Raw genomic sequence first — 24,394 nt, 5'->3', positions numbered from 1 at the left:
CACATCCCTGTCAGTCAGACATGCACCTTCTTTCTTGGAAGAGAAAGAGAGAGTCAAGTAACCATGACCACAATAAATCACCCCCCCCCAAAAAAAAGCAAAACAAACAAACAAACAAACAAAAAAGTTAATAGAGCATTATGCAGTCTATTTCTGGGGGGTTTTGTTACCACTTTCTGTTTATTTAACATATCCTTTAGAGTTCTGTTTGATCTTTCTATAACTGCTTGGCCTGTAGGATTATGTGGTATACCTGTAATATGCTTTATATAGTAATAAGCAAAAGAGTTTCATTTTAACAGAGACATATGATGGAGCATTGTCAGTTTTGATTTGTGCAGGTATACCCATGATGGCCATAACTTCTAGCAAATGAGTGATTACAGAATCAGCGTTTTCAGAACTCAAAGCAGTTGGCATTGAAATCCTGAATAAGTATCAATGGTGTGGTGTACATATTTCAATTTTCCAAATTCTCCAAAGTGAAACACATCTATCTGCCAGATTTCTTTCCTCTGAGTACCCTTTGGGTTACATCCTGCTGGTAATGGCATCTGATTGTAAAAGGAACAAGTAGGACATTTCCTTATAATTTCCGTGGCTTGTGGCCAGGTTATAAAAAAATCCCTTTTTAAACCTTTACTGTTGACATGATTTTTTTTTATGGAATTCTGAGGACTCTAGCACATTTCCTATCAATAATTTATCAATCTCATCATTACCTTGTGCTAGAGGGCCTGGCAGACCATTATGGGATTGGATGTGAGTTATATATAAAGGATGACTCCTTTTCCTGATTGTATCTTGTAACTGATTAAATAGTGAAGTTAATTCTGATGCATCAGGGATAAATTCTGCAGTCTCAATATGTAATACCATTCTTTGAGCATACTGAGAGTCAGTAACTATGTTGAGAGGTTCTGAAAAATCCATTTATATCAACAGAATAGCATACAATTCCGATTTTTGAACTGAAGTATAAGGACTTTGAACCACTTTCCTTAAATTTTCTGATTTGTAACCTGCCTTTCCTTGTTTGTTGGCATCTGTATAAAATGTACGAACTCCAGATATGGGTTTTTCCTGTACAATTCAAATCAGCTCTCGTTATAAGCTCACTTTTGGGATATTTGCTGTTAATTTCTCCCAAAAAATTACTGCAAGCTCTTTGTGAAGGTTCACTTTCCATAATTTTTCAATATCCTCCTTGGTTAAAGGTACAACAATTTCTGCTGGGTCTATTCCTGCTAATTGACAAAGTCTCAATTTTCCTTTTAAAATCAAGTCAGAGATCTTTTCCACATAAGTTTTTAATTTTTTATTCGGTTTATTTGGTAAAAATATTCATTCCAATATAATACCTTCCCTCTGCATTAGTATTCCTGTAGGAGAATGCCTAGAAGGTAAAATAACCAAAATGCAGTCCAGCTTCAGATCAATACCATCCACGTGTTCTTCATGTACTTTCTTTTCTACCAAGGCCAATTCTCTCTCAGCTTCAGGTGATAATTCTCTTGGACTATTTAAGTCCTTGTCACCTTCTAAGGTTTTTACGTATCACTTCCAATGGCTGTTGTACAAAATATTGGCACAGGGTTGGGCTATTCAACATTCCCTGTGGGAGGACCCTCCATTGAAATCTTTTAACCGGTTGAGAATTATTGTAACTAGGCACCATGAAGGCAAATCTTTCTCTGTCTTTTTCTTGTAAGGGTACTGAAAAGAAACAGTCTTTTAAATCAATAACTGTGAGAGGCCATCCTTTTGGTAACAGAGTAGGCAAAGGAATTCCAGATTGTAGAGGGCCCATTGGCTGAATTACTTTGTTAATTGCTCTAAGGTCTGTTACCCTTCTCCATTTATCAGATTTCTTTTTAATAACAAATACAGGAAAATTCCAAGGGCTGGTTGATTCTTCAATATGCTGAGTATTTAACTATTCTTCTACCAGCTCTTCTAAAGCTTGGAGTTTCTCTGTTGTTAAAGGCCATTGCTGAACCCATAAAGGCTTGTCTGTTAACCATTTTAAAGGTAGAGCTGTTGGTGTCTTTGGAAGATCATCAGTTGTTGTGCCCTGTTTTTGTATAATATGGATGGCTGGTGACTGCTGTGGGATGTTCTGTATGTCCTGTGGGAGCCTGTTCTTGGGTTCCTTGTGGCTTTACCCAGCAGGTCCGCATAGAGGATGATTAGGATCACAAGCCTGAGTGCAGGTGTCTGAGATGGTCTGCACTTGGCTGTGCTGGGGAATGGTCTATATGTCAAGTTGCTCTGATTGGTCAATGAATAAAACCTGATTGGCCATGGCTAGGCAGGAAGTATAGGCAGGACTAACAGAGAGGAAAAATAAAAGAACAGGAAGGCAGGAGGAGTCACTGCCAGCCACCGCCAGGACAAGGAAGATGTAAAGTACGGGTAAGCCACGAGCCACGTGGCAAGGTATAGATTTATGGAAATGGATTAATTTAAGATATAAGAACAGTTAGCAAGAAGCCTGCCACGGCCATACAGTTTATAAGCAATATAAGTCTCTGTGTTTACTTGGTTGGGTCTGAGTGGCTGTGGGACTGGCGGGTGACAAAGATTTGTCCTGACTGTGGGCCAGGCAGGAAAACTCAAGCTACAGGTGACCACTCATTAGAATAATATCTTCTAATATTTCTCTCAGAAACATGTGCTACTTCCCATGTATCTGTCTTTTTATAGACTTTCTGTTCTGCCTTTTCATTGGTTGTAAACCCAACCATCTGACCTCCCTGTCACTGCCCATCTATACAGACCTCCAGGTCTTCTATGGTTGGTATTGAGATTAAAGACATGAGTCTCCATGCTGGTGGTATCCTTGAACACACAGAGATCTGTCTGTCATTTGATTGGGATTAAGGTCATGTGCTACCACTGCCAGACTTCTGCTATGTCTTGCTATCAGCTCTGACCCCCAGGCAACTTATTTATTAACAGACAAATAAAATCACATTTCAGTACAAATAAAATATCACCATAAGGTACCCTTGTTAATTATAGCTCCAAGGATTCTTCCACAAGATTAGTTCACCTACACTGATCCTGTATTTCTTGCTATGAAGTCATCCTTTTGGACTCAGGGACCTGACCTATCTTCTTTGTATTCATGCTCCAGTGGCTAATTAGCAGAATGATAGTCCCACTGAGATGCTGATATTCTAGAAATTATTACTGAATAGAAGTAAAGGTAGTGTGTTTTTAATATATTCACCAGTGTAACAGAATGCCTTAAAATCAACTTAAAGTAGAAAAGACATATAGTTCAGAGGTTAAGCCACAGTGGCTGTTTCAGAGGTTAACTCACCCACCGTGTCTGGCTCCTTTGTTTTGTGGGCCTTGTGTTTAGTCAGAGACATGTGGAAGAAGAATTCATGAAACAGAGATGCTCTCTGCAAGGCTGTCAAAACACAGGGTGATAAGAAGTAGCTGGACAAAAATTTATTCAACAAGGACCTCAGTGTACTTCCATCCTCCAACTGGAACCTTCCTTCCAAAGCTCCATCACCTCCCAGTGGCCCATTCGAATCTTGACTCCATCAGTGTGTTAAAGCATTGATTAGAGCAGAACTCATATAACCCCATTATGTTCCCTCATATCCACATCAAAACTCGTGCTTTACCATCTTTTAGGCAGTTCATAATTCAATCAAGATGGCAATAATTATTATCACACACACTGGAAGCAGGGGGAAGGGAGAAGAGAGAGAGATCCCGAGTTTCATGTTAGACTGTATATGACAGTCACTACACAGACTAAAGAGATGCATTTTGATCACTGTCCGGTATTAAACAGTTGTTGTCTGATCTAATGTGGTTATTAATTTCTTTGCACCTCGTGGATGTTTCCAAAATGATTCTATTTCAGCATGTGTTTTCTGGAATTTCTTCTGAATACTGAGAAACCAGGATCCAAGGACTTATCAGTGCCTGATAATGTGAAACACTGATCATCCTGGTTTGAGCTGGCACAGTTGTGAAGCAGTCCATTGTAAAATTCTCCTGGTTTTGGTCCCAGTGTTCTTAATGAATCAAAACATTATTTTGGACATTATATATATATTAATCTTTTTCTGAAGCCCAATGAATGTTTTAACTTTATTTAGTGATGATGGCTCAGAAAAGCATCTTATACCACACATTTGAGAGATACTCATGAGTACTTCTAATGTGACCGAGTTAATGGAAGATTTCTACCAGTTTTTGTGGTTTCCAGCCATACTTTGCCACTATGTATTTAAGCACTGTCCAAAGATAGACTGAAATATTTGGTTAAAAGCCTGTACGTCAATGACCTTTACATTTGTATTTCTCCACGACAGTTTGAAGACACACTGGTCAAGTTAGAAAATGATTTTTATGTGTTTTATAAAACTAAAAAATGCTTCTACTTTTTATTTAGAAGCCAACTAATAGAGACTAAGGCAGGACAGCTGAAAGGTAGTTGATATTAAGTATCTCTTAATTATCTAGCTGTGGAGGCATTTTCTTGATTGCTAATTAACATAGGTGGGGCCAGCTCACTGTGGTTAGTAGGATCCTTGGGCAGGCAGGGCCTCATCTGTATAAGAAAAGTAGTAGACTAGCAGTTGCTGCAGAACAGAGCAGCAAAGAGGTGCAGCAGAGAGGTGCAGCAGAGAGGTGATGCAGAGAGGTGCAGCAGAGAGGTGATGCAGAGAGGTGCAGCAGAGAGGTGCAGCAGAGAGGTGCAGCAGAGAGGTGATGCAGAGAGGTGATGCAGAGAGGTAATGCAGAGAGGTGCAGCAGACAGGTGATGCAGAGCAAGCCCCTTCCTTCTGCCCCTGCCTTGGACTGTCACTCGTGAGCTGATATAAGCCCTCCTCCCTAAGTTGTTTTGGTTATGGTACTTATAACTTCAACAGAAGCCAAACTAGGACGCCATGTGCTACCCAAATGCTGCAAAGTGTGCATATTACTACTTGTGCTTTGTAGATAAGAAAGATGAGATGTTTCCCGAACAGGGAGGTGTTCACGCTCTCACTCATGGTAAAACACAGAACCAGGATTTGAGGTCTTCTTGTGTTTAAAGCTTTCTGTGCTCCACCCTTGCCAATGGGGCTGAGTACTTATGGGTGCTTGGGCTGAGGGTCTTCCATGTGCTTTGGAGTCAGGAAGTAGCAAGGAGCTCTTTTCCTAAATCATGATGTGATGTTGAGGACGTGCTTTCATTCTTAGCTTGCCCCAGAAAACTGATCTAATGCTTGCTGCTTGGAGGCTGTTTTATCTTTTATAAAGAAGATAAGCTTTTGGAAGAGATGTGCAGCGAAAGTGATGTCATTCTTAGGTAACATGAAAACTATGCACACAGTCCCTTCTGTGCTACAGCACTTGAACTTTTGTAGTTCTTCCAACGATGATGTTCCCAAGTAGCAGAGTCATTTTCAGTAGGTCCTCATAGCGGTGGCCTGCTGATCTGGAGAATGCACGGCAGGGGGTCTGATGGCTGGGAAGACTCCAGGCTGGTAGTGAGTGTTGGACCCTGCTACTGTTCCCTCTTTAAGCCACAAAAAAGAGGATGAATTTGAGAAATTTTACCAGAAAAGACATAAAAAGATGTGTGTCTCTGTGTGTGTGAGGGCTGTGGGTTATGGTTCTATGGATTGGAGAGATCAAGAAATCTCAGGAAACCTATTTATTTTTGCTAGTAAAAGTGAGAAAAGAGCTGGTGTTTTACAGCTGTTTTAAAGGGTAGAATATTAGCTTTGGGATGAAGTCTGACAATTTGTTTTTCTCCTTTATTGTGAAAATGGTGGCTTTTTTCCTTGTATCCCCGAGAGTCTTCTGTCAGTACAGCATTTGTTCATGGGAGCATGGACTGTTTCCTTGAATGGGAGGAGCAGCAGAGATGTGGTGAAGATTGATGTTTCTGAAAAGAGGGTGAGGGTGCAGTTTCCTTGCTAGCCAAACAGTAATGACCTGCCCTAAGTGGCCATAAAGGTTGTTTTGGAGTTCCTGGTCGGGGTTCTGGGTGGAACTGCTCTGAGTTACTAGAACTTAGGAAAGATAGTCTATGTTTAAAATTCTAGGACTCACTGCTAGGCCTTGGGTTTAAATGCCCAGGGCATTGCTTGCCTGATCTTTCACTTTCAAATAGATCTTTTGTCTTGTTTAAAGGCAAAATAGGGAGGACATCTGGAAAGCAGGTTTGTTCAGATCTGCTACAGCTGATTTTCTTTGTGAGACTAACTACATTTAGATAGTTTATTAGATAGTTTATGACATTTGCAATAGAATCAAGTGAGTAACTTTTCTAGTCATTTATTTTCTTTAGAAACATACTAGTCTAGATCATTATACTTTGATCAATCTTTCTGGAATAAACTCAAATTATTGCTTTTTTTATTAATTATAATAATTTCATTTGTAGCAGTTATAAGAAATTGTATGTTTTTGTGGCTGGCCATTGACTTATTTTCTTAAATATTGAGTGAATATAATACTTGTTTTTGCATTTGTAGCCATGAAATAAACATTCATTTCAGGAGAAAAAACAAAAAAACAAACAAACAAACAAACAAACAAACAAACAAAAAACCCAGTTTCTTCTATGGCTGTAGAAGAGGAGGAGCAATAAGTCCTGGAATGTAAATGTTCAGACCAGGGTGGCATGCTACACATGAATGATAATAAAAGTCTAGTGAACTGTGTGACACTTTATAACATCTTTGCACCTGCTTGGAAGGAACCTGGGACTTAGGGACCAAATATCAAACATTAAAGTCTGTTTTTCCTTCTTGTATGATTCTGGCCAAATTATTCATTATATTGGATGTTCAGTTTCATATTTTCTCAAATTGAAGTGATTGTTTAATACCTGCTGATTATATTGCTACAAGAACCAAATGAGATCTGCATGAAAACACAGTGTAATAATAAGATACTGGACATGTTACCGATGACTCCTTGGGGATAGCTGAGCACATATGTGCTGTGCAGAAAAGCCCATGGCTTTCTATCCATGGAACTCTGTTGTGAAAAGAGAATTGTCTTAGAAATATACATGGGCTTTATGAGCGCCTTTCTTTGCTCCTGTGCCCCTGGGTGGAGAATCTAAAGATCAGTAGAGAATGTTTACTCAGAACCTGTCTGAAAACTAATCTTTTAGCATTTATGCAACCCATGTTTAGAATACATGAGACCAAACATACCACAGAGCTTTGGTCCTTAGTGGATCTCGTAGCTTTAACATGTTAATAAAAGCTGAACTACTTAATAAATATCTTAGGGAACAACTACAACAAATGTTTTTGCCTTCAAGTTTCTTGGGAAATAGGATTTTCCACAGAAGCATCTTAATTAAGAGTAGGACCAAGTTCTGGCCTCTATTTGAAAAATCTTAGTTCTGATCCTGCCAAGAGTTTTGTCACTGGAGGCCAGTGAGTCAGATTCCTGTTCTGTCTGGTTGTTGATACCATTGGCAAGTCTGTGTGGAGATAAAAACAGAAAGAGTGCTAAATCCATCTGAGGACAAACTGCATATCATGGTTTGTTGAGCATCCTTTGTCCTCTCATGGAGACTCATTTCAGGTGTGGAAAATATCACTCCTGATGTGAGAAAGAATGTGTGTCAAATTATTTGAGGTGTTTTACCTAAAACAAACAATGGTATGAAATGTGAGGAAAGCTGAGTTATTGGGAAAATGACAGTGAAATAATCATTACAAATAGCTGTTTACCTCACTTGAAAATGATACTAATAAAAAATTTGCATTTCTTTAAATCCTTTTTGTTAGTGATAATATCCCTTCCTCTATTTCTTAAAAGGCAATTATCACATAAAATGGTTTATGATAGAAGTGTTACTGCTTCCCTGGCATTCTGCATACAAGATTTTTATAGGAATACTTATCTTTTCCCCCTAATTACCTGACATTATGTTTACATTGTAACAAAATCCAGTAGAGGTGGCGCTTAAATCTCTAAGTTCTTGTATATGGTAAGAAGCAATTTTACAGTTTTTTTTCTCTACTTTTTTTTTTCTGAAACAATTCAAATGCAGTGAAGGTATCGAAGCATAACTTGGGAAATTTCAAAGAAGAAGATAACATTTGATTTTGGGGGTAGGCAGCCTTACAATAACTTGCCCAGGATCAGAAGACCCTTTAATGAGCCTAGCACCACTATTAGTTTGAATAAAAAAAAAAAATCCCGATTGTATGAGAGCAATGACAAAAGCATGGTGAGGCAGTGGCATCTGCCAGTAGTAACGGTGACGCGGACTGTGGTGCGGTGACGGTGATGGGGACTGTGGTGACGGTGACGCGGACTGTGGTGCGGTGACGGTGACGGGACTGTGGTGACGGTGACGCAGACTGTGGTGCGGTGACGGTGACGCAGACTGTGGTGACGGTGACGGTGACGGTGACGGTGACGCGGACTGTGGTGTGGTGACGGTGACGAAGACTGTGGTGATGGTGACGCAGACTGTGGTGCGGTGGGTTCCCTAACAAGTGACCATCTGTGAGAACCAGCAATAAAATAGAGAGCAAGGGCAATGAAGTGACTGTTCTGGCTCGAGATGAAAATGTGTATCTGCAAATCTTCTGCCAAGAAGAGCCAGTGGACGTGTCCGATGTTTCCCAGCATTTATACCTCTGATAGTCATTTATTTGCTAAGCACCCCACAAGGTCTGTGCAGAGATTGGTATCCCACCCTATTTACAAAATAAGACACAACTCCAGCTGTCGCTACAGGCAGAAGACAAACAACCTGGGCTTGTGTGGAAAAGAACCTTATTAGCTGCTAAGCATCCAAACTGATCTTCACTTACCAAGTCCCTCAAAGTCCCTTGGAGAGGTGGGAAGGAACCAGGCAGATGGTGCTATAGGTGAGACACATGAGCTTGGATACCCAACTGATTGCAAAGTAAGGTTGCTTTCATCCAAGGAGAGATTACTATCCAGCTTGGGGGTCACAGATACCGTACCTCAAGCATCCAGGTTTGGTTATTGCATCCTTAAGAAGCTAATTCAAACAGACAAATTAGTAGTAAAAAAGCAGAAAAAGGAGATTTAGTCAATGGAAAGAGGCTCGAAGAGATTGCTGGCAGATCAGCCCCCTCAAATTCATCTTTCAGGTCTTGAACTTAGGTTAAAGTAAAAAAAAAAAAAAAAAGCCAGGAATGTGCACATCTGAGCAGTCCAGACCAAAGTATGAACCCATCCAGCCACTATTGACTCACTGGTGCTATGAGGAGGTCTGACACATTGTTAAACTGAAACTCTTCCTCTCTCTGGATGACAGCCCCTTTCTCCTTCCAGGATCAGATTCCTGGGGAAATAGCAATTTATTTGGATCCATTTCACTATGGTGACAGTGAGATGAAGAGACACAGGTGTCCTTTTAAAATCTGCCAGGCTGGGTGCCTCTTTCCTTGAGGTCATTTGCTACTGACACAGCCCAAGCAAAGACCTGGACACAGAGCAAAGGACCAGAACCTTTACAATTGGCACACCTAGTATGACTGTGAGGGGTAAACAGCATCCATGTGGACAGGCTCTTCTAATATTAAGGAACTCAAGAAATTGTAATATGCTTAAATTCTATACACAAATATACTTCTTCTCTTTGTAGGAAATGAGAATTGAGGCTTATTAGGGTTAAGTATATATCTAAAATCACCAATATGTTGCACAGAAGATACCACAATTTAGTCTGTATTTCATACTCTAATACTGTTTCCATTAGATGGCCTTGCATGATTGATAAATAATTTTCTGGCATGTTGGTTCTACATTTTATTGAGGGCTTTTTTCATTATTTTACTCACGTCTGTCTCTATTTTAGAAAATGGCTACTTTTTTGTTCATTTGTTGCTGCATTTTGGTTCTGTCTGCCTATGGTGTTCCTACATATTTTCATTTTTTTTTTGGTTAGAAAAATCTTTTTTATTTCTAATGGTCCATAGCTTGCACAAAATTCTAGGAAATAGAGTTAAAACAATGAAGTTGTCTATTATCTTAGATTTGCAGTTACAGAGAAAAAAGTATACATTGAGCACAATTTCGTCTAACCATCCCAGCTGTATTGACTAATGAAAAAGCAGAAGTTAAGGGACACTCAGAGAATTGCCATACAGGGTCATGGCCTTACTAATGGTAAACAAGACCAGAACCAATGTTTTTGTACATAAAATTCTGTGTTCCTATTATTGCACTGTATTACCTTCTCAAAGAAAAAACATGTTCAAGGATTTTAGTAGAAAGTGCCTTTACATTATGTGTTTTGAAGTTCAATTTGGTAGTAATGCCTCTGCTTCCCATGAGTGGGGCTGTATCTTAGACATCACAGTGATAGCTGAATTATTAATCTTTTAAGTCATGGGTAACAAATTAGCAGGTGGCCAAAATGTATGAAATATCTGCATGTTCAATGGGAGAGATAACACCTACAGGAAATTAGAGAAAGCTCAGCCATCTAGACACATTCTAATTTACTGTTTTTATGTAGCATTATGTGGCCCTGGAACTGTGTCTGCATCTGTGTCTAGTCCTAATTGCTGCCACTTTGTCATACTTGATCTGGCTTAGATAGTTCTTATATCCTTAAGTATGATTTTTGTCACATGGGTTTTCAGAGCTACATGGAATATGAAGTGTCAGCCATGTTCTCTCTTCACACTAAGGGAGGGAATTAAGGTGATTCGGTGATTGTTTCAAGTTCACAAGGCTAGCTGGGCACATCAGCTGTGATTAAAATCAGATTGCCATGTTCTCAGTCCACTCCTTCCTTTTTTTGTCTTGAAGAATTAAAAAAAAAATGAAAAAGAATACATGGGGGACTGGTTATGGGCACACACCTCTGGTGGAGGCATTAGGAAAAAAATGTCAGTTTTAAACAACAAACAACATCACATTATAGGCCTCCTTACCTATGTAGCTGTGTGGTCGCTACACGAGTGTGTGGGGTCATGCGGGTCCGTGGAATGAAGACACAGAGGCATCTTAAGAATGAATCTAGCCTATCATGGCTGCAGGGGGGTCCAGCCTCAAAGGACTGAAGCCTCTTCCCTTCGCCTAGGCCATATTTATTTACTCCTTTTTACATTTTAGATTCTTAATTTCCATACCTTCAAAGCAACCCAAAAGGAGCTCCTAGAGACCAAATGCCAGGTGCAAATTGCTTGATTTATCAGGTACCATGGTTTTCTGGGTTTCCTGGACCAAGTTTTGCATAGGCCTTTGATCCTTGGGGGACTCTCTGATCCTTGACTCTCAGACAAAATTCACATAGGGAGATAAGAGGAACAAAAGGTGTGGCTAAACAAAGGAAGGAGTAAGACTAGGTGCTGCTCTCTGGAGCCAGGCCAGGAGATCAGCAGGATGCCACTACAAACAACATCACATTATAGGCCTCCTTACCTTTTGTTTTGTTTTGTTTTCACTGGTTTTAGAGGCCCATTTTCATATTTTACACTGCTATAATTTTGATCTTATTAGAAAATTCCTCAGTTCTTCTCTTTGCCTATGTTATTAGGTTTCTGCAGAACCATAGAATTAATGCATTTATACACGGATCTGGCTTCCATCACTAGCTACAAATGTGGAGAAAATCCTCCTATACTCTGTCTGTAAGATGAAGAGGTGGAAAGCATGTTATATACCTGAGCAGGAAGGCCTGGAAACATGGTCCAGTTGGTGACAGTCTATTTTGGTAGTGGGAGCATGTAGAAAGGAGGCCTGCTTACCTCATGGTCCCTGGAAATCAAAGTGAGAGAGAGACCACCATCCCAAATCCCTTTTTAGGATATGTCCCCAATAACCTAACTTCTTTCTACAAACTTTCCCCCTTGTCCAAGCCTCTGCCACCTCTGAATAGTACCATAGGATGGTGCTGAGTCTTTTAACATATTGGACTGTGGGGTGGACTTCTACACATGACCTTAGCCAAAAGACTAAGAAGAGATGTAGGGTTCCACTTCTAAGTGCGAATGTTTCTCAGCCTACTCTTTCAAATGGTAATCTCTTCTGGAAATTACCTCATAGCCATATACAGAAATAATGTCCCACTATGGGCTTAGGCCAACATATGGACTTTCAACATATGGACTTTTGTGGGGTACTTCTAAACAATAGCATTTTGCTAACTCAGGTTCTAAATCATTGGTCACATATGGAGGTGCTCATCCTGAGGGCTGAGTGAGATGATAGCCGATTGAATATGAAACCCTTATTTGTATTTTTACTGTAGGTCCTGATTACAGTGTATATTTTGTGCTCATTTCATAATATGTGAGATTTATTAGTAAGGTAAAATATGAATGTAATTTCTAGCTAAGGTGTGTGTGTATGTGACCTGCTCAAGTTTTTATGTAGTGATGACAGTGTATAAAATAGCTTTTTTAAAAGTCAGAAATTTCTACTTTAGTTTTTTGGACTTTTCATCTCTTTGTTACTCATTTAAGGCATTGTGCAGAGAGGGAAGGTATGGGGGAGTTGTAGCTAGAGTTTTCCTGACTTGCCCACAGTCAGGACAAATCTTTGTCACCTGCCAGTCCCACAGCCATTCAGACCCAACCAAGTAAACACAGAGACTTTTATTGCTTACAAACTGTATGGCCGTGGCAGGCTTCTTGCTAACTGTTCTTATAGCTTAAATTAATCCATTTCCATAAGTCTATACCTTGCCACGTGGCTGGTGGCTTACTGGCGTCTTCACATGCCTCTGGTCATGGCAGCGGCTGGCAGTGTCTCCCTGCCTCAGCCTTCTGCTTCCCAGAATTCTCCTCTCTCCTTGTCCCACCTACTTCCTGCCTGGCCACTGGCCAATCAGTGTTTTATTTATTGACCAATCAGAGCAATTTGACATACAGACCGTCCCACAGCAGGGAGTAGAACAGTATCACACAGAAAAGGCTCTAGGGAATTTTCTTCATACTCTAATGTTTTTAGAAACTTTGGTTCTCTAGAACTGACTATTAGGTTAGTTTTCCCTTTAACAGAAATAATTTTCTATTTGTCATTCACAAATATATTCAGAACTGTTACTTTAAAGTTTTTATTAAGTAAATATTTTATATAAGATGTATTTATTTTATTTTGTTGATAGCCCCACTTGCATAATTAGGTTTTGAGATACTGTTTATACCATGCCTCTCTTCTCTTTTTCTTAGATATTGTAACACTCATAGAGTTGTGCTTATTTTGATCTATTCTTCTACCCTGTCCTAGCCAGTTGACTCCTAAATATGCCCCCATGAAAAATGTTGATTTTAATGTGAATTTATTTTGAGAAATTTCTGTTAATTTTATGAGGTTATTTGGTACAATTTCAGCCCTTGGGGACTGCTGTAAATCTGAGTCAGACAGTCTAATATAAGTAGGCAAATTAAATCAGACCATTCTTGATAATATTGCATTAATGCTTCATAGTAATGTACTTCTATCATTACAGTAAGTAAATTGAATGATTTCTCTGTTGCTGCTAAGCATTTAATTATGCGAGCACTTAAAGACAAAATTGCAAATGGAAAATGTAATAGAGACCATTTTTCCTTAGCAAGTTAGAATTCACATTCTGTCTTGACTGGCTTTGTTAGGTTCATTTTGTGTCAGGCCAGTCCGTCTGCACGTGGGCTTTTGAAATGATTTTGAATCCCTGTTGAAATTCCTCTGTGAAGTGCAGAGGCCTGTGCCCCACTCACTGCTGCTGTCAGCTGGTTAACCTCATGAATCAGTATTTGTGTTTCTCTAAGTGCTGGATGCCTCTGGTGGAAAACACGCTCTTCTCCTTCTAGTAATGAATTGTCATTGTTCACATACCCAGTGCTGTGAGCGTGCGTTCCTTCTACTGTGAAGGAGAAGTTCTAAACTGTCGGAGGGAAGACTTTCAGATTCTGACATCTCACTCAGAGCGAGCCAGGAAACCCACGGCTCCTTTGCACCCGTGTTTGTTTGGCTCCCTTCTGCCCTCTCATTGCACTTTCGGAAACCTTTCACATTTCATCGCGTGAAACACACCAGACGCTTGAACTCCAGGTGGCGTGAAGTTGGAAAGGAAGGACAGGAACAGAATGAAATCTGCAGTGAGTGCTTGTTTTGTGCTAGGTGTTTTATTCTAGATATGTCTCAAGTGAAACTCTCTTTTTCGTGAGCCCTCACATGTTTATCATTAGTCATTTGTTTTCTGTTTGATGTTTGGCAGCTGGGCAGAGTGGTAGAGCATGGAAAAGACATGCAATACTTTGGTGGTCAGATGCCAAACTGCTATAGGAAAGCATCTTACTGTGTAAAGTGCGGGTACACAGGGAGAACGTGGGGCATCCAAGGTGTGCTATTGTCTTACTAAAACTCATGAAAAGTGTCTGTTATTTGTGTGTTGGTGAAAATACCAGTTTTAATGAATGTCAGCTCGTAGATGTATGTTATTTCTTGTTTAAATAAATTTACTTTAGCACATTAAAATGCAATAGTCATGGAAATACATACATAGAAATCCAATGTTTATACCAGATCAAATCAGGTGGCAAATTGGGATTTTGCTTTGTTGTGCAAGAGCATATGGGTAAGTTGTAAGGCTAGAAAAGAATCATAGTATTTTAGTTTCTTTTAATTATATAATCTTATCTACAGGGATAAAGGTTTATATTTAACTTTATAAGAACAGTAATCACATGCATCAATGTATCTGTAAAATGTAAGTCAGATTTTGATGAAATTGAATTGATTCTGGACAAAGTTCTGAATGTTAATGGGACAGAAATTCCCATCTGACTGTTTTCTATTCTTGCAGTGTCTTTTTTAGTGATATAGGTTGGCTTCTTTTTCTTTAATTTTGGCACCCACATATAGCAAATAGCTGTGAAACATTTCAAACCTCAAAGTGACACTAAAACTGTGAAGTATGAAATGGAAGTGCCAGAGCGTGTGAGACACATCGCACAGCATCGCACAGCAATCCAACATGTGCATGCAAGAGAGTCAGCAATAGGAGGCATTGTGATGAACGCTACAGAAATTAAGTGAAAACAGCCTGAGTTTGCAAACTCTCCCTCAATCCTTTAAAATTAGCACATCCTATGTTTAACAGCTCTGCCCTTCTCCCCTCTGAATATCTTCTGTGGGGAACAAAATTATAAATATTTTCCTTGTCTGTCAGGTTACTAAGTAGCTATGATGAAGGGTGGTGGTATCTTGGATTATCCACAGATGCTTCATCTCCTTCACACCTACCAACACAAGTGTATTAGATCTGGTTGTCACATTAACAAACAATCTGTCACCCACGACTGATGTTTGCTCCTTTCTGAGTTTTGCTTTCCACACACTATTCCAACAGGGGTAGAATAAACTATTTGACCTCTTAATTATTATTTATTTTTTCTTTTATTGAAAATAGGTTTTTCATACAATATAATCTGATTATGGTTTTCCCTCCTCTACTCTTCCCAGTGCTTCCCCTTTCTCCTCCCATCCAGATCTACACCCTTCTGTCCCTCCTCAGAAAACAAACAGGCACATAAGCTATAATAACAAAATACAATAAGATAAATAAAAAACAAACAAATCAGAATATGACAAAACAACCAAATAAGAAAAAGTGCTAAGGAAAAAGCACAAGCAAATCAAATAGATGCAGAGAAATCCAGTTTGCACAAACAGGAATTTCATGAAAACTTAAAGCCAGAAGCCATAATATATATACAAAGATCTTGTATGGCTAAACACCAAAACCAAAACCAAGAAACAACAAGCACACCAAGAAATGAAATCCCCCCAACAGTATCATGAGACGAAGAACCTCCAAAGGTGCTGCTTAGTTTGTTTCATGTTGGCATCTACTGCTGGGCATGGGCCCTGCCCTTTAGAGTGGCTCTTTCCCCAGTGAGACTCCCTTGGAGAAAACGAATTATTCATTTGCGGGTGGATATCAATTGAGGATAGCCTGTGGGTTAGAGATGGGGGCATATGTGCACTTTTCCTTTCAGCTCTAGGATCCCATCCAGTTCCTACCATGCAGGCCTTGTGCATGTTACCTCAGCTGCTGTGAGTTCATATGTGCCTCAGCCCTGTTGTAGCTGGAAGGCCTTGATTCACTGATGTCCTCCATCCCCTCTATACCCTTCCTGCTTCCTGTTCTGCAGGGAGGGGTTTGATGAAGACATCCCTTTTAAGGTTAAATGTTCCACAATCTCTAACTCTCTGAATATCAATCATCTAGCTGTGGGTCTCTGTATTTGCTCCTATTTGTTGCAAGATGAAGCTTCTCTGGTGATGAATGAGCAAGACATGGATTTATGCATATAGCAGAATTATGGCTATGTTATTTTAGTAGAACAGTAGTAATTGGTTTTGTTCTAGGTCCACAGCATATCAAGTCTCAGGTTCTTGGTCACCTAAGCAGTGTTGGGTATAGGTTCCTTCTCATGGAGTGGGCCTTAAGTCAAATCAGATCTTGGTTGATTACTCCCACAGGTTTTGTGTTACAGGTCACTCCTTGTAGATTGAGTTGTTGTTGTTTTTGCTCTTTTGGGGGACCTGCCACCCAGCTCCCAAATGAATCACACATGGAGGCTTATTCTTAATTATAAATGCCTGGCCTTAGCTTGGCTTGTTTCTAGCCAGCTTTTCTTAAATCATCCAGTCTACTTTTTGCCTTTCTTTTTTTCTCTACACCTTTTCTTTCCTTCTTACTCCATGTCTGGCTATTTAGCTGGGTGACTGGGTAGCTGGCCCCTGAAGTCCTCCTCCTTCCTTTCTCATTCCTAGATCTCCTCCCAGATTTCTCCTTCTATTAATTCTTTCTGCCTGCTAGCCCCACCTATCCTTTCTCCTGCCTTGTCATTGGCTGTTCAGCTCTTTATTAGATCATCAGGTGTTTTAGACAGACACAGTAACACAGCTTCACAGAGTTAAACAAATGCAACATAAACAAAAGTCACACATCTTAAAATAATATTCCCCAAAACTGACAGGTTCATAGCTAGGTGGGTGTTTGCCTTTCTTCTTTGGTAACATGCAGAATACCTTTCAGTACCATGGATACTCTCGTTCATAGGGCTGAAGGCTTTAGTAGGTACCAGCTCAACTTCTCTGTGTTCAATGAGTTGTGCAGCTATTGTCTTCAGCAACAGACCCTACTGTCATTATACAGTCTGGGTTGTTTGGGGTTCCTACAGGACCTCTTTGGGGAAGATCTTGATTATATGTAGCTCATTACTGGTACTGGAAGCTTCATTTGGTGATGAGAGCTGTCCATTTGGGACTCTATCCTCCCCATTATCAAGACTTCATTTAGATTGCTTTCATATATGTATATATTTTAGGAAGCTTCTACTATATTAGGTTTCCTTATGACCGCCCCCATGGCCTTTGGTTTTAGCTGCCCCTCTCTGTCTTCACTCCCCTTCCCTGTTTGAGCCTCCCATTCTAGTTCTCTACCACTCTTGTCTATCATCGATCTATAACTGTGTATAACTATTTTCTTTTGCCCTCCTAGGGAGATCCATCCCTCCTCCCTAGTCCCACATAATATATCCTGATTATGGTTGACCTACCATCCTCTACTTTTCCCAGTTCTCCCCGCCTCCCTTCCCATCCAGATCCATTCCTTTTCCGTTTCTCAAGAGAAAAAAAAAGGCTTCTAAGGGGTAATAATAAAATAAAATATAAGGCAAAACAAAAAATGTCACATTGAAGTTGGACAAAACAAACCAACAGAAGGAAAAGAGCCCAAGAGAAGGGACAACAACCAGTGACTACAAGCTGCACACTCAGGAATCCCATAGAAACATAAACCCATAGCTATTATATATATATATATATATATGTATGTATGTATGAAGGTGTTATCTTCATTGATAGGGCTTTTTGTCCATCTTGGCAACAGCCTGGGTTGTTTGAGGATTCCCATGGGACCCCCTTCCTTTGACTTTTTAAATGCAACTGTGAGCTTGTTTTAGAGTGTTTCTCTATTTTTCTGGTCCTGAGATTCAATTGTATATATATCATTTGGGAGATATGTTAAGAGGGATTTGGGGTTATGAATAAGTGTCCTGTTTTCCCAACTTCAAACACTATGGGAAGGAAACATGAATCCCTGCAGGCTAACCACAGTGATGTTCTTAGCAAATATATAGAAGTGCTGTCAAGTGGAACAGGATATGACAAATTTTATTTTCTGAATCAGCAGAAAGCAAGAGCAACAAAACCACAGTAGGCCTCTAATTACCAAGTTTATGAATCATTTCACACACCCCCACCTAATTTGTAGTGCTCAGATGTATCAGCTACTAATTTTCAGAATACGAAGACTGGTACTCAGGGTATACAGGAAGGGCAAGTGGCTCTCAAAGCTGGTGGTCAAGCAGCTGACTGTAACACTTGACTGATGCTAAGGCTCCTTACCTATGCCAGGATTTGGTGTATTTAGTGATCAGAGAGAAGTTCACAACAAAGGAGTTGGTACCACAGGGGCCAGTGAGTACATAACAGTGAGCTAAGAAACTCATGCTGTAATGTTCCACCTGCAATGCAAAAGTAACTGTTCCATCGCTGTGAAGAGACACCACGACCAAGGCAACTCTTATAAAACTGTTTATAAAAATGTTTAAACGGGAAGCACAGTCAGAAAGAGCAGGTTAACTCCAGTCATCCTGCTTTTCCTTCATCTATGTCATCTGTGAAAGGAAGGCATGATTTGCTGATATTAAGCTGTATGTTTTTTTTTTTTTGTGTGTATGTGGGTATGTCTATTTTATCTATTCCTAACAGAAATATAATGTTTTGGGATTAGAGGCAAACTTTTAAATTATTTAGAGAATCTCTATCAGTTTCCTCAGGCTTCCATCCTCCTTGGGGCGATGAATCAGGGTGGATCTTACTCACACATGCAAAGGAGTCAATGCCATAGAAGAACAACTGTGGAATTATGAATTCTGGGAACTAGGGTGCTTGGCACACTTGCTTCTCTTCAACTGAATGTACTGGGGTAAGAGATGAGCAAGTGTTTTGTAAACATAAGCAAATCTAGTTTATGTAGCAAAGGGCCCCATGTGTATTAATATGTGGAAGGAAGATAAATATCTGGAAGGTTCTTCTAAATCTTGCTTGAATCTCTTGTCTTTGACTTCCATGGCTTGTCGATCATTGTGGCTTCTTTAATCCAGATGCTAGGATTCCTTCCTCTAACAACAGTGATAACAATGTATGAAAGCACGATACTCAACACAGTCTGCTAGACCCCTATCTTAATTAATTGAAGACAGAGACAGACATGGGGGTTGTTTACTAGGGGTGCACACTATGGCTCTTTCCCCAGGGACCTCAGTACATGAGAGCAGAGGCTCAGATCTGGGTAACTGAACTGTAGCCATATTTGTTGCTGTTAGAGAGGGTGGTGCTGAGAAGATCAATTTATGCTCATTTCCTCTTTGAAGTTGTGTTAAGCTTTTAACTGTGATGTATACTTGATAAAGATCCAGCTCTCTCACTAAGGGATACTTGCTCTCTCAATTACAAAGTTAAAGAATACATTTCATTCTCTATCTTGTGCTCATAAGATAATGAAAATAGTTTTCTTGCACTTCAGTTGGAGTCACCCAATTAATATGTGATTAATTTTATTGGCCAGAACGAAGGAGTTGTAAACCTAAGATTATTTCCTGTATTCCTAGCAGCTACCAGATTGCCTATCACACCATAGTCATTCAGCAACTAAGTTGAATACTGAATGAGTAACTGGAGATGTATAAAAACAATTCCTGTCCTCAGGAAACCACCAAAGTTCACAGTCTAGTGGGAAACTGGCATTCTGTATAACACACATGTGCTGGAAATTCCAACAGTAGAAAATCACATGACATCCACCCAGCCCACACACTAGAATGTGAAATGTCAGTAAATCACAATCTGTCATTCTTGACTAATGAATCTGTCTATAAAATTTGTAACATTTTTTAAGTTCTAAATTTTATTATAATTACTTCATATGAAATGGAATACAATTTAAGTAGTGGGTCTTGAAAAGAGAGCAATATGAAAGACTGCTTTATAGTATGTATATAAGGTCTCATTTTTTACACACAAAAAAAGATCTGATTTAACTAATAGGAAACATTTTCAAAAAATTCTCTAAAGAGAAGAGACCTCAAAATTGTTGCAACTCCCTCATCTTCATCACATGACATCCTGAAAGGTGACACTTGAGATGGTGAGCACAGCCTCATTCATTACATCCTGTTCCTAAATCACTCCAACTGATTTTAGAAAACTAAGTCCCAGTAATGTATTGATTCAGTTGAAATCTTTATGCTGTTTTTACAGTATAAATGGAAGCTCCTTTTGGGGGGTTGGGGAGGAATAAATATTCTTTACAAAGGTCAGGGGAGAAGAGTCTTTTCCCTTTTGAAGGAGGTTGAAGTATGTATGTGTGTGGTATCTGGAGTATTGGGGAAAATGAAAGCAGTTAATCTATGTCACTGGCAGACATAAATAATAGGAAGACAACATAACGAATAAGTTTTAAATATTTTATTTATTGATTCTTATAGTAAATGTTTAACAAATGTGTGAAGTTTTATAATGAGATGTGCAGACAATTCAAAGTAAAGAATTCTCAGTCAACACCATTAAAAAGCTTCTATTAATAAAGAGAAAGTGGGCCAGTAACTGGTGACTCCAAGTTAGATACAGAACAGATTGCATCTTATGAGTGGAGTCTTGAAATGTGAATGACTAACAACAGGAGAAAATATTTCAGGCATTTCTTCAACCAGTATTTTCATAGAACACCTGAAAGTTCAAGTAGAGAAAACAGAACAAATGCTGAATATCATCTTAGGGCAGGGCCAGCATCTGCATTTTGGTGAAGTCCCACATGTCTCTGGTAGCCTTCAGGTCCCAGTTTCATTGGACTTTGAATGAACAATGTGCAGAGAAAATATCTTGACCCATGTAGGATGGTTGGTTAAGTGGGAGCTCCCTAAAACTGAACTTTCACTTCTGCAAGGTGAAAGACCGAATCAGAAGCAAAACAAAAAAACAAAACAGCCCCAGCAACAACAACTACACACACACACACACACACACACACACACACACACACACACACACACACATACACACACAAAACTTGCTTGTAGAAGGTAAAAAGAAGCTATTGTTTTCGCCTTAACTCCTAGAGAGACAGAAAATTCTAGAATTTATAGCCACAAATAACCTTACTTAGGATTGAATTACAATTCATAGTATCAATATCTTAAAAACCTCTAATGTGAGAAATTAAAGTTAGCATAATTGAAAATGCTATCAGCTGCCTACAGGAAGCAAACACAGATACTTTTACAGGGATATATCTTATATATATACCCCTTGCATCTTGCCTCCAGCACATGTATTTAAATTTCTACAAAATATGTAAATAATTCTCATTCTTGGGGAATATTTGTTTGTGAATAGTTTCTATTTGTGTAGAATATGAATTTACAATGTAAGAAATTAAAACTCATGAGGAAGTAAACCATCAGGAGTGAGACTGAGTTACCTCTCCTGATTAGAAGTACATTCATAAAGACCATAGAAATATAAATTATCAGGTAAAGGATAAAAATAACTGAGATCAATGTATATAAAAATAAAAATGTATAGACAGGTGGTTGTGGCAAATGCCCTTAATCCCAGCATTTGAGAGGCAGAGGCAGGCAGATCTTTGTGAGTTGGAGGCCAGCCTGGTCTACAGAGTGAGTTCTAAGATAGCCAGGGCTTCACAGAGAAACCCTGTCTTGGGAAAAATATTATGAACATATGAATGAGCTAATGACTATCAATGTAGTTGAGAAGATCTGATGAAGAACCAAAGAAACCTGTAGGAGTTTAAGTAGTATATTATTGAAAATAAAATTAATAAACTAGAAAGCCTATCATAGGAAATATTTAAATGGAGCATAGAGGTAGAGAAGAAATGTGAACGATGGAACCCTAGAGAATGAATTGATTTGTTTTAGTAGAAATAAGCAGACTTTTCTAGCTGGGAAACTAACTAGAGAATGGTAGAAAGTATATTAGAAGAGGCAATGACCACTGCTTCATGCATAGCCAATTCCGTGTGTGGAGCAGGAAAACCAAGTGAAGATGGAATGGTACTGGGACAAGCAAGACACAGTGAGAGACCACAGATGATGTGCAGCATGGTATGGGAGCTGGCTTGGCTCTCATCTGCCAATTTTGGCACTGTGAACATAGAAAAGGATAGTCATACAAATTGCAAAAAGGAACTAATATGTCCACAGCAATATTCAAAATGAGAGGAAAGAGGAAGGATGTTTTTTTCTCTTCACCGAGGAAGCTGGCTTATAAATGATTGCATAATAGATTACAAGGCAATGTTACTAGTGGGTGATTTAGGCAAGAGTTACCAGTAGATACCTAAGTCTCTTTTAAAAAGACATTTTCAGTGCATTTCAGTGATCTAGAATTATACAAAATCTTGCTCTGTTTACTGTGAAATTATTTTAGGAAACAACACAATGATAATTTAGAATTCTAGAATTTAAAAAATAAATGTTTATGGAAGGCATGGAGGGTAGAGGGTAGCATGGTTGTAGGTGGGAACCCAACTGAGGAAGCTCTTATGATTCCAGATAGTGCATGGTAAAGGCCTGTAGGAGGAAATATAAAGTGGAAAGGGTGGACAGTGTTTAATGAATGATTGCATAAGTGAGGGGATTGAAAGGGAAGTGATTTGAGATGCTTTCCCAGGTGGATAGTACTATTGTTAATTCTGAGAAGACCATGCTGATTGAAACGAAGATAGTTGATTACTCAAAATTGGAACTTAAGAATTGTGTATACAAGATAAATAAACCTATGAGCCAAACACAACTTGGCGATACATATAGCCACAGTAGTTGGACCATATCATTGAAGTGAAGGGTTAGAAAGTTGGCAAAGGGAGAAAGAGTGTGTGGGGGACATAGCCAATGGCTAGAGATACTCACGACAAAATGAGGTCCTGAAAGAGACAGGTAAAAAGAAATCTGAATGAAGGACATTGACTGGGTAGGGGACCAATTTCAGGTGACTGAATATTTGATTCCAGCTAACCTCTGAGGGGAGCAGGGCAAATTTATTGGCCACTTTCATGTCCTTTGTGTCTTCTACCTGATTTTATTTTAAATTACCAAATGGTCCCCACTACTCCTCCATTTTCATTTCTAGCCTCCCCATCTCCTTTCTTCTAATTAATTCAATCAGATGATTCATAGTTCATGTTACAAAACTGAAACAAAATTTTATAACATTGGTTTAAAGGCAAGATTTTGCATAAAGAAACATTTGCAAACTCAATGAGTGTTATAACCTGGCTGATGCCCATTACTTGTCTTAAGGTGGACCAATCACAAACACTTTGACATCTGCATTCTTTAATTGCCATCAACCTCTTCTGTAATCTTTACTGAAATTTAAAGGTAAAACTGCTTGTGTTTTATGTAGCTAGAGTTTTTCTGGTTCTGCCTGGCCCACGGTCAGGACAAATCTCTCTCACCTGCCAGTCCCGCAGCTGCTCAGACCCAACCAAGTAAACACACAGAGACTTGTATTGCTTACAAACTGTATGGCCATGGAAGGCTTCTTGTTATCTAGTTCTTCTGTCTTAAATTAATCCATTTCTATTAGTCTATACTTTGCCACATGGCTCGTGGCTTACCGGTACCTTACATCTTGCTTGTCATGGCGACGGCTGGCAGTGTCTCTCTGACTCAGCCACTTCCCAGAATTATTCTCTCTCCTTGTCCTGCCTATACTTCCTGTCTGGCTACTGGCCAATCAGAGTCTTATTTATTAACCAATCAGAGCAACACATTTAACATACAGAACATCCCTCAGCAATTTTGTAGCTTGGAAGCAGTCTTACTTACATGATTGAGTTTAAAAAAAAATACTACTGAGGACCAAGCTACACAACTGTAACATATAGGCAGAGTGCCTAGGTCAGTCTCATGCAGGCTCCTTGGTTGTTCGTTCAGTCTCTGTGAGTCCCTATGAGCCAGGTTAGTTGATTCTGTGAGTTTTCTTGTGGTACCCTTGACTCCTCTTTTACAGGCCTCTGGGAACCTACTCCTCATACTGGGTCGCCTTGCCCAACCTTAATATATGGGGAGGTGCTTAGTCTTACTGCACCTTGATATTCCATGTTTTGTTGATATTCATAGGAGACCTGCCCTTTCCTAAACAGAAATAGAGGAGGAGTGGATGGCAGGGAAGATGGGGAGGGACTGGGAGAAGAAGAGGGAGGGAAATTGCCACCAGGATGTAAAATAAATAAGTAAATTAATAAATTTGTTTTTAAAACAGGATACTACAGAGGACTTTCACTTTAGAACTTATACAGGTTATGCCCTGTAGTTCTGGAGAT

The 24,394-nt window shown here is 39.4% G+C and overlaps 1 protein-coding gene across 1 annotated transcript in view; it reads left to right on the top strand.

Annotated features, from left to right (window-relative positions):
• The window catches only part of Iqcm (IQ motif containing M), a 469,797-nt gene that overhangs the window by 135,779 nt on the left and 309,624 nt on the right, over positions 1 to 24,394 (top strand). The window lies entirely within an intron of this gene.

This window comes from Peromyscus leucopus, chromosome 5 (assembly GCF_004664715.2).
Source record: "Peromyscus leucopus breed LL Stock chromosome 5, UCI_PerLeu_2.1, whole genome shotgun sequence".
NCBI lineage: Eukaryota > Metazoa > Chordata > Mammalia > Rodentia > Cricetidae > Peromyscus > Peromyscus leucopus.
The sequence above is the reverse complement of the archived record's forward strand: the minus strand, read 5'-3'. Positions and strand labels throughout refer to the sequence as shown.